We start from the raw sequence: 12,494 nt of genomic DNA, 5'->3' as shown, positions 1-12,494 counted from the left end.
CGGTCGTTAAGCTTCTGCTTAGCGTCGAGAGGCACCGGGTTCGATCCCATGAGCTGACCTCGATTGAAAATAATTTTTCTGAGTATATCTGTAGTGCTGCTGGTCAGACCTGGATATTTGTGACTACAGGTCGATCGTTTCCTATCAGAGTTTGCCAATTTTCTCTGATTTCATTGTTGAAACGGTTCCCGGTAAAATTGGCTAAATATCCTTCCTACCTACTATGTCACCACTATTTGATATTGATTAATATACAATAAAATTTATGTACAATTCATAGATGTCTCGTTAATTTGCGAGTTTTTCAGTGTCTCTTAATTCAGCGACTTGTATAATAAAAAAAATATAAAAAATGCTGCAATGTTTGTAATTGGCCAGGAAGGTGCATTGAGATTACCTGTAAAGACTTCTTGGTATATATGTAAAAAAAATAAAAATGCTTTGTTGATAATAAAGGAAATATGTTCAAAGAAATCGAGTTAATTATTAAGCACTACACCAAGATCCTTAATAGAATGTGACATATTTAGAATTGAATGGTTTAATTGATACTTTTTTTATTGTATGTATTATATATGACTAAGAAACCGATACATTAGTCTCCAAAATATGATTATATATATATACGTATGTATAATATACTTTTGTGCAATCCTTAGACTTTTCCTTGTGTCCAATAATTGTGTGCAAAAGATTTTTCGTAATTTTAATGATTTAAAAAACACAAAAAAAAAAATACCTTCAATGTGATAATTACCCAAGCAAACGGTTCTTCGTCAAGAAACCAATTAATCACACAGCGACCTCGAAGAATATCAATTTAAATAATTAAAACTCATTTCACATTTGGCGACACTTGCTCACATTACACACCTTCTATGTAATATTTGCTTATTAATAATGTAATTCGCATTGAAACTTCACATTGGCCAAGAACAACCCGACGCGAATTTCAAACGGACCAAGTGTAACCATTTTTTTTTATTATCTCTAATCCAATTCGAGTATGTACAGAGTGATTTATTCCGGAAATTTATGAAAGAGTCAAAGGCGTGTTTGGACCCGTGGTCTGTGTACGAATTTGGACCCCACCACTGTCGCTATATCATCGTCATCATCAGCTCGTCTCTCGTACATAACTTTCTGCTTACTCTGTTCATAAAACGCGAGCGTCATACTGCGAGCAGTTCATTTCACCGAAAACCATCGGCGAGTGGTGACCAAGTGTTTGGTGTCTTCGGTTCACCATCCCCGATAATATAATAAGCCAAACTTATAAAAACAATATTGTGACAGTCAGTGACTCTGTGACCAGTGCATGGAACACTCGTCCCTCGACTAATTTGGATCACCCCTTCCGTTGAAGCCACCCTCATAGGTGAGTGTAGTTTTTAAATATGCAGATAATTTTAAAACGTGATCGAGTGCTTTAACAATTGTTAAATTTTATATAAATGATCGCAAAGTGCAAATTTTAAAGCGTTGTGTTGAAACTATATATAGAAAAATATATATATAAAAAGCTTCATCCCCTATCCTTTGATGTACTTTTGAATAATATTTACGTATAATTCGTATAACATTTTTAAACAGTTGCAGTAAATAATTTCATGCTTTTAAAATTCAAACAATAAACAAAAGAAGCTTTTTTCAAATTTTATTTATTCAGTACTGAAAATTTTTATACAAAAGTGTATTCCGAATAATAATTTTCAATTTCAAGTTTGATTTGAACTTTTAGAAATATGTTAATTTTTGATTTGGTGAGTATTTATTATTTATTCATTATTAAAAAAAAAAAATACTCTGAATTTAAAAATTTGATCAGTATTTTATACCGATTTCGAGACGCGTATTTTTAACATTTTGTAATATATGCTTAAAATTCGCAATTATTAGTGTATTGTCTCATATCGCTATTTTTTAATAATTGTCTTGTTTTATATTTATTTTTATTTAATACGTTAGTTTTGAATTTTTTATTTAAATGTATTGAAATCGATCTCTTTATTGAAAATTGTGTTAAAAAAATTAAATTCTAAAACTAATCATTCTATCGATAAAATTAAACATATAACTGATGAAATTGAAGAAAAAAAATGGATGCTAAAAATATTCATAAGCACATATGTATGTCTCTGTTATATTAATACGAATCTAACCTCTAAATGTATTACACATATAAAATATTGACCAAATAATTAAATACCACTTTCTATATATGAATAATTTTATTTAATTTTTAAACAACAAAAAAACTATTTTAAATTTAAATTTAATTTTTCTCGTTCCTCAATAAAATTATAATATAACTAAAAATCTTGTTTGATGCCATTTTTATTTATTAATTTGTTTAAATTTACAATTTATCCGGAATTTAGCAATTTGCAATTGCAATAAATCGTTTTAAAAGCAATTATAGTTTACATATATATACATATGTATGTATATAAATATATGTATATAGAAAATATAAATTTGAAAGCCACTGCTATTAAAAATTTTTTGGTTATTGTGTTCAATATAAGTAATGGAGTGATATCACTTTATAAATGGAAATTAAGGTTACCGCAAAATGGCGAAATTTTCCTTACTATAAATTTTACATACCGTTCGTCGACATAAAAAATTTTACAATAATTCTTTTTATATCCATAAATTTAAAACCGGGGTTTAATGAATACATTTAACTTTCGAAATCCATAAATGCATTAATATTTTTAATAAAAATTGTCGACTTTGCACTAACTGCATGTATATTTAAATATTTATTTGAGCCGTCAATGGGAGGCGATATATTTGTCAAACCTACTTTTTCAGTCGAAGTGCAAATACACGTCTGAAAATATCTGAATCATAAAAATATTTCGTATCGAATGAGACATGACCGACAGGACCACGCCCAGAGTTGGTCATTTTAACATTTATTTATATATATATATATATATATATATATATATATATATATATGTGTATGTACTTAATGGTTAAATTCGCGTACGCAAATCGGGTCATAAATAGTGTTGTAATTTGCATCCGCACAATATTACCGCACATGTAGATAATTTTGCGAGACATTTGCAGACTGTGTACGTACATATACATACATATATACACAGTTACTTGTCTATAATCTGCAAAAAAAAAATAAACAACGAAATTGAGACATCGTAAAACTTTGTATTTGCTCACTTGACATAGTTTTAAGACGCGCTCTTCTCATACCCGAGAATAAAAAAAAAGAAATAGAAAACGTAACGATCCGCGAGACTAACTTTTGTGTAATTTCTCTTTTGAAATGGTCGCGCTTTTGTTCGCAAAATTTTAAACCGGATTTCAATAGACTCCTTTATCCGTTTCGATTCAAGGTGTATTAAGCTTAAGATGGGCATTCGCGATGATATTTATCAGTTCAGTTTATCAGTGATATTTATCAACAGATCAGTCTCTCGTAGGGCATCTGGCTACGATGCACCCTTCGAGAAAACTCTCTTGATATCATTTTTGATAAAATATTGGCATTGATTTGTCTGCAGATGATTTTCTCTATATTTGTAGTGAATAGAGACGCTATGAACTTTCAAATCTGTTGACTAACAATTTGTTTGTTATGATAGACAAATTGCTAGAGACTTCTCTGCCAATTTATCTTCATACTATTATCTACATCAATGCTCACCTTTAAGCGAAAAATTTTCCGGAAAAACGGCATTGAGAATTCTTATAAAATATCGATATAAACACTCATATTTTCATTATTACGTACATACATATATGCAAGGTTGATTGCTTTGGCATTATTCGATTATTCTGTGAAAAAGCGTATAATTTTGTCAAAATATTGTAAAAAAAACATATTTAATGAATATACATACATTTAACGTATTTATGTTCTTAAATGAATATGAAATAATCGGTCGTATAAAGACGTTGACAAAAATTATATTGTATTATGAAGTAATCCAAAACATCAATGCTTAAATCGCGTAAATTATTCAACAAGTAATTTTCTATTGATAAATTCACATTTTTTTTATTATTAAGTATTTTATGTTAATATATTCATTTATTCTATTGTGAATGCTTGAGGTTTTCAGTCATTGCGAAAATTTAACAGTACTCTCATATAAAAGCTCATGTAAATACAATATACATATGTATGATCGTAAACAACTGTCGACTTTAAATGCCACTTTCAATGTAAAAAAAGTAATTTTCATATGAATTAATATATATTATATTGTAAACTAAGCTTTAAGTCTACTTTATATGGTTAAAAATTATACATAAATTCATATTAAAATGAGAGAAATCAAAAGTGATTCATCGAATTTTAATAATTTCAATCAGCAATATCGTTCTCAATTCGAGCGGCCGTAACCTTGTTCTTCGAAATCAGTGTCACGGAATTCGCACAAATTATGCAAATTTGTATATATACACATATATATACTATTCCTCACATCATTAATTGGCTATTATCATTTCATAGTTAATTTTCGATCGAACAGCTGTTCGCAGTATTCAATTGGTACTGATGTACTTGATTTTCACCTGTCATTTTTTCAAATGTGTGTTCGTAAACATGTTTTCGAAAGTCATGTTGCATTTTGTTGGATCGTATTCGGATTGCTTTGATTATATTGTAATTTTTGAACCGTCAAATTTCTCCGTATATAATCTGAATTAGTCTTGATTAGATGGTCTGTTACTTTGCGCCATTAAGTGCTAACAAATATTTATTTCATTTAAATTCAAAACAGACCACAAACCGAGTTAGATTTATGCGTAAATATGATGTACAATGTGATGTGAAACAATGTACCAATAAATGTGTCAGGCTAGTTTTATTCGCAATAGTCTAATTGCATGGCGTTGCTCGAGGCAGTGAACGTTGGAATCATCAATTAAAAATGAAACATGTATTATATGTAATACATATGTATGTATGTACATTGTATTTCATAAAATCATTTTTAAACCTATTAACAATTCAAATATCTGTTTTCAGAATATTTTTACAATATTTTTGATTTCGCCTTTTGTATTATTTTCAATTTAAAAATATGATTAAATAATTTACGTGCAATTTTTAATGATTCATTTTTAAAATGTTTGGAATAGTCATTAGACGATAGAGAAATAATGAAAATTTATTTATTTAAATTGGCACACATACAGAATACATAATATATAATCAAGAAAGCGGTATGGTGAGACAAAAATATAATAAATGCAAATAAAAATATAATATTGCATGCACAGTAAGCACCACATGGTGATAGAAACCATTAATATTGGTTAGAGTAATTGCACTTTTTGATGCATTCAAAATTTTTTGTCTTATTCCAAATTTTAAATGATCTCGTTCAAGATAATGAATTGTATCTTCGTTGGAGAGAGCATTCTTTTGATGTCTCAAAAGTTGTTTAAATCAGTATTTTCTAGCAATCGATCAAGGGGTTGGTAGAGTCGGTTTTGCCACGTGTTACAAGGTCGAATGCCCTCTTAAGTGGAACACACGTGGAGGTGTTTCGTAAGGTGGTTCTAGTACTACCACGCACCAAACTGGCTGCATAATGCAATCGGTTCGATAGACGGTTCATTGACTAGTTCCTGAGCCGTTGAGGTCATGGCCTCGAAGCCTCCAAGTGGACGTTGGTCTGATGCAACTCAACACTCAGACACTCTACATAGTATGCCATATTACATCAATCAATGTCCAAGTAGACCACTAAAATCAAATCCTTCCTCTGTGATGCAATTATGTGACTTTCAATTTGATTATATGTATGTATTCCACTTGGGGTTGTCTGATGCACAATTGATTGGACCTATGTACGTAGAGTGGTGCTGGGTCACTCTGTGAATAGTGGGTTGAAGTGGTTTTTTTGTAGTGATGGGTCGTAGGAAGATTATTGAATAGTTTTTGACAATCGTTTAACATTAATTTAGCAGATAGTTCAATTTGTTAATCGATAACATCTAACCAACAAACTAATCATCGGATAAGTCGAGACCGTTTGATCGGATTTTAAATAATATATAACTGAATCAGAAGTTTGCTTTAGCGAATGAATGCAGATTAGACTCGTTTCGAAAGTTTATATACATATGTATAGTATTAACAGTCGAACTGTTGCTTCTGATTTTTAGAAACTGCAAAAAGTAGTAGCTTTTTCTGATTTAATATAAGCTTGTTTTCGTATTCTTTAAAGTTTTATAAGTTTTAGCGAACTAAATATACTAAGTAGCTGATTCTATCCGTCTTTATCGTTTAGAAACTTAGCGTAACTTGATCAATTTAACAGAAGATATGTAGACCCAGATCAAACTCTTTTGAAATATTTTTTGATTTTTAAATGCTTTTTATTATTACGAAATTATGTTCACGAAACATCTTATATCTATTTTAATAGCTGCTGATCGATCTACTGATCATTTTCTATTTTACAATTTAATTTAGTTTGGTTAGTAATCATAGTATTATATTATTCTAATGTTAATGTACAGCATAATAGGAAAAAGAGCTCAAACACCTATTTACAATCCTTATAAATGCAAATAATACATCTAATACATAATATTAATTAAAGACTCACTAAAGTCGATGATTTTGAAATATAATTTTAGCTGTATATATGTACAGGTTTTTAATTCCAAATTGATACCTTTTTATTTCAAATTTACCCTTTAACATTTTTAAATTAAACCTTTTTCATTGACATTGAAAAGGGGTCAGCTTGAAATGAAAACGGGACAATTTGAAATTAAATTTAAAAGGGTCAATTTGAAACGAAAAAGGGTCAATTTGGAATGAAAAACCTATATTACATATATTAAAAATCCAAGAATGGAAAGATGCCTATGATGTAAGGAAAAATAGATTGGTGACCTTCTGGGCTAAGTTTTCGTTTTCAATTAATACAGGCATACACAGATTAGAATGTCTCGAAATATTTTTTGGTACAAACAGCATTTTCTGCCAATGTTGAAGATCACAAACGAATAGTGACTTTTCTGAACTTCACTTTAGTGAATTCTCAAATGTTTGGAACGGGCAAATAAAACAAGAAGAAGATGCATATTTCAAATAGGCCTGGCTTTATTCTGTGGTCTAAAGACACGTGAGAATTATATACTATTGGAAACATTGCTTAAAGCAATAATGTCAAAAGATTTTTATCGAAGATCGATCTTAAACAGCTTACATTATGTGGATAGTTACTTTTTTACGGCAATTTAAAATTGCAATTTCCATCTTACCACATTTAGCATAGCAATTATATATTCTTATTCACGCATTAACCACAACGTAATAACCACACTTAGTCATTTGTGCTGAATCGTCAGGTTTATACATTGGATATGTCGAAACTGAACACAACAGCAACCTTAAAGCCGTCAAGGAAAATTCGTCCGATTTTAAGCAATACTTCTGAGAAGTGCACAAATCCTTAAATGTAATGAATGTACATATATCAATACTTCGAATGTTACAAAATAGATGCAGAACTAGTAAAAACCAAATATGGTCGTGAAAGTGGAGTTTAATTTCATAACTGTTTGTGTCACAGAGCACGCTTACATACAATAGATATGTCACGATTCAAGTTTTATTATTTTAAAGAGACTGTTGCTCATGCCAAACACAGGATACGTTGTGCATATTTACATGTTTTTATAAATTTGCCGAAGACAAAGAGTGGACGAACCTTGGCGGCCATTTACGACACGTTCGTTAGACGCTAATGAAACGTACAAACCTCCGAGCCTGATTGGATTTTCATTATTGTCAGGACGAAGACCAGTGTATCAAGGATCTCCTTGAACGACTTATCAATAATAGATGAACGATAGTCGTCTGTGGACTTCACAATTCCGTGTCGCGTACAATGAATGTGTCGGAAAAGAAGTCGAGCACTTATCGCGTTAGAAACGCAAGCTTATTGCGAACGTGCATATGTATGTAAGTGCGACCTTCCAACTTGTGAATTTGATAAAAAATAAAAATAAACAGCGGCTAAATTTTTAGACATGTGGAAAATTTCGTCGTAATTGACCCGGGCTTTGGGGTCGACGTGCAAATGTGTCCAATTTGCAACGACAACGAATAATGCATCTGTGTGATTTGTTTTGTTGCGTTAGAAACGTTGCCGCATGTTATTTAGCTTTTTGATAAATTATAATTTTTTTTTTTTTTTTTATAAGTGAAACTTGGTTGTGGATTTGACCGGGCGTTACTAAAAATTGAAACTGCACGTCACGCGTCCGTCAAATTCGCATGGAGGACTCCCTGCTCGACTTCGTCAACCTTTTTCCAATATAGTACAGATGTTTCATCACTAACGGAGTGTACGAATCACTTCATTGTGTGGTGAAGATAGGAAGACGACAATAGAAGGTCCTCGACACTCAATAGGGGGCCTCCACACATGAGTGTCAAGATCAACGCCAGAATTCTGTTGGAAAACTATCTACAAACAAATGTGGATTTACACAATAAGTCCTCTCCTCAACTGTAAAATTTCTGTTTGTTCAAATTATCCACTGCTAATTTAATTTTTGCTTATTTAGTAATTATTAGTGAAAATTAGTCTGCTAAAGTTTCAATTTTTACACTCACGTCTGATTTATTACATTGAACGGTGTATTCGTCAGGCTTTCGATGCGGCATTGAGACGATGATAAATCCGAGCCCTTAGCATTTAGTCGGATCAAGTTTAAATTTGCGACCTCAGGTTGAAAGCACCTGACCACCTCGAAAAGATGTGGTCGCTTCAAATAGCGAATGCTTGTGAAATGACAGAAATTTGGATGTCGTGAGGCAAGTTGTCCTTAACACCGATTTTCGTTTCATGCTGTCGTATGCAACGAAAATCTTTTGATTCACAGTATTTTCATTCGTAACTGTTTGTGCATATGTATGTATGTACGTACGTATGTAGTAGTACTGCAGATAAGATGTGCGAAATTTATTTAATAGTCGGAAATGACATTGACCTCATTTTCCGGTGCACTTCGCGCTGCATTTTCGTGGTGCACTTTCGCCTTCCGGTTTGACTGGTCGCGAGTGCACTTCAAGCTTCATTTGATCCGAATGAAAATAAAATTTTCAACGTTAAATCAAGTGGGTCAGGGCTTTGCCCTTGTTCGGTCGATGTGTACTTCGTAGGTCAGTCGTTAATGTTCTGATAGCATTGAAAGCTTGAAAATTTCAATTAGACACATGCAATTGCTGACTTTTGATTCGTCTTAATCAGCTCGAACTGTGCGAAGCGGTTTTAATCTATACAGTGAAGGTAAAAACATCACACTGCTCTTTTTGTAACTTTAGTGTCAGTCTACAATCTGATTGGAACCGGCCTGAACACAAGTGCTTATTAGCGCTTATCTTCTTGTTGTTACAAGTCAACCTGTACACTTGTAACCTGTCTCTGAAGTAATCGTATTTGAAATCAGTAAATTGCTTATGTTACTTTGCTTATGTTCTTGCTGATGCGTCTTTAATTTAGAACTTAATTTATCTTTGAATGAATGTGTCTTGAAGCCAACTTATGATTCGTATTTTTTTTGTTATTTAGAATTAGTCTATGCAATTTACATCTGAATGTGATGTGATAACTGAAGACATACATAATAGTGTTCGTCATCTCATCATTGTCTTTGGAAGCAATATATGTATTTTTAAAGACGACTGATGATGCTTCTCTTATTATTGTTAACTATTAGGTAACTTTTCTCTAAAAGAATTTGCTGTGAGGGCAACTGATAGTGCTCATCATCTTGATATTGTCTTTGGAAAAAATCCGTTTCTGAATAAGCTGATAATATTCTTATTATTATTGAGTCTTTGGAATCAAAATCTTTGACTTTTCTCTGAATGAATTTGGTTTGAAGGCGAAAAATACATAGTGCTTATCATCTCATTGTTGTATTTAGTATTTATATGTCTACGGATAAATCTGGATATATGTATGTACTATCTGAATAAACTGGTAATGATCCTCTTACAACTGTTGACTCTATAAAATCAACCTGTGTAACTTTTTATCTCAGAAGAATTCAGTCTGAAGGCAACTAAATCAACTATCATTATGGTCTCGAAATCTTTGGAATAATAATATATTTATAAAAAATGAACGGGATGTTTGTATATATGTACATACATACATACATATGTGAGAAATGCATCGACAAGTATGGACATTTCAAAAAACAAATTTTAAAATTAGTTAAATAAAAATTTTGATTTCGATTCCCATTCTTATTTCAGTTCCGATTCCCGATTATATTTTAGCTTCGGTTCCGATTCCGATTCATATTACGATATAGCTTAATTTTATTTTATCAATTCATTTTCCAAAACCATCCGTTGAAATATCAACGGGCATAAAACTAGTCAACATATAAAATCAATCTATGAAATAATGTGTATCTTCTTCTTGTTACTTTCACGCCGCCAGCTTTATTATCTTTTTTTACAGAAATATTTCAGTTATTGATTTACAATTTTTTTTTAATATACAACATATGTAATCGAAGCCGCCATTGTCATCATCAGAGTTTTATTTACAGGACTTCATACGAAGTAAATTATTAGCACAACTTTGACGCAATACTACACAAGTACTGACTATAAGTCATCAGGTCAAATAATTACTATTATAAAAACGCGTCGTTCTTGCTCTTTTCAAAGATATTTATATGTACATAAGCATTGCCAATTGTAAAGGACAATCCTGGATTGCCGAAATGTTTTCACATGGCTTTATTTATATATATTAACGTACGTCATATACAGCCTGGTGAATTGTGTACAACAAATGTGTAGCCGTAAAGATCGTTATTTAGAAAGTTTGTTGATCGGTCATTGGCAACGGTTCCGGCTATGCGAAGTTCAATGGCGAGGCTAGTTTCGACAACGGCACAACATCTGCAGCTGACACACTTAAATTCACCATCGACCGATGTGGAGAAAGTGATCTTTGGTTTCCATCATCGTCGGAGACAGCTTTTTGGTATGGAAAAGTCTGCCCAAACGGCACCGTCATCCCACGTTGGAATGCCGTACCGGTTTTGCGGTGTTGTACGATCCGTGGCTTCCCATTGTGCCGATTTTTTCAGCGGGAGAAATTTTTCGTATCGAGCCTAAAAGCTAGAAACGAGACGAACAACATGTGTGCCTAACGATGATTTTGAATCGGTATAAAAGTATCGGATATATCAGTGTCAACGGAAAGAGGCACACGCACACGAAATGTACCAGAAGCATAATAGACTATTGTGTGATGAACTGCGGATGAGTTATTTTATCTACATATGTATGTATATGTCACAGTGAAATTATATTTCAAGTGAAAATATATTTTCACTGACGTTTCAGTGAAATAACCATAACCAGTTACATTTTCAGGGTTGGTTTTATTCATTTAAAATTAGATTGTTAGGGTTGGTATTATTTTGATTTTGATTTTTAAATGCTTTTTATTATTACTAAATTATGTTCACAATACATCTTATATCTATTTTAATAGCTACTGATCTACTGATCATTTTCTATTTTACAATTTTAATTTAATTTTGTTAGTGATCATAGTATTATATTACTCTAATGTTAATTTAGCACAGCATAATAGGAAGAAGAGCTCAAAAACCTATTTACAATTTATTGGTATTATTTAAGGGTTAGGATAGGCTAGGTTAAGTAAGGGTTGGGCCTATTCATTTAAGATTGGGTTGTTAGGGTTTAATTGGTGAAAATATATTTTCACTTGAAATATGCTTTCACTGTGACATATACATATACATATGTATATATGTATGTATATATCTATTTATATAAAAATCAATGTCTGTCTGTCTCGAATAGGCTCCTAGCCACTGAACCGATTACGATGGAACTTTCAGGATTTGTTGTATGCATGTTCGGGAAGCTTGCTGTAAAAAAAATCGCACAAAAACGGGAACGGAAACGGGAAAAACGGGAATGAGTGGCATTGCAACGCGATATTTTCAAATGTTTTTGCGTCGCGACCTGCGTTGTTAGGATAACATAAGCAAACAATTGAATAATTTCAAATGTGTTCGCTGCCTGCATTTTTCCTACAAGTGGGAACGGGAACGAGAACGGGAACGCAACGGGAATTGCATGCGTTATTGTGGCATCGCAACGCATGCCGGTTTCAGCTAGTCGTATATAAAATCAAATACATCACATGAAGAAGTCGAAATGAAAGCTCGGAAAGTTTGTGACCCCAATATTGAGATTTCAATCGCGGAAATCCGCTCAGTTGTGTATAATCAAAATGTAAGAATTCTTGTAGATGAGGACAGAAATTTAAAAAAATAAAATCAATGCAAAATTAGACACGCGTCATTTTTTTCACACGACTGTATTCACAAAATAATGTATTTTTAATTGATTTGAATGTATAATATATCGATTATTGTTGGTTCGATGATAGTTTCTCTGAATCTAAAATATTCTCTGA

General features: G+C 31.9%; 1 protein-coding gene across 1 annotated transcript in view; it reads left to right on the top strand.

Moving 5' to 3' along the window:
• The first annotated feature begins 1,167 nt into the window (after window positions 1-1,167).
• Window positions 1,168-12,494, top strand: part of LOC143910635 (acyl-CoA Delta-9 desaturase-like) — a 30,246-nt gene continuing 18,919 nt past the window's right edge. The window contains exon 1 of the mRNA XM_077429197.1: window positions 1,168-1,378. The gene's annotated coding sequence lies outside the window, so the exon portion shown is untranslated. The remainder of the gene's footprint in view (window positions 1,379-12,494) is intronic.

This window comes from Arctopsyche grandis, chromosome 4 (assembly GCF_051622035.1).
Source record: "Arctopsyche grandis isolate Sample6627 chromosome 4, ASM5162203v2, whole genome shotgun sequence".
NCBI lineage: Eukaryota > Metazoa > Arthropoda > Insecta > Trichoptera > Hydropsychidae > Arctopsyche > Arctopsyche grandis.
This window is presented reverse-complemented; position numbering and strand designations above follow the sequence as displayed.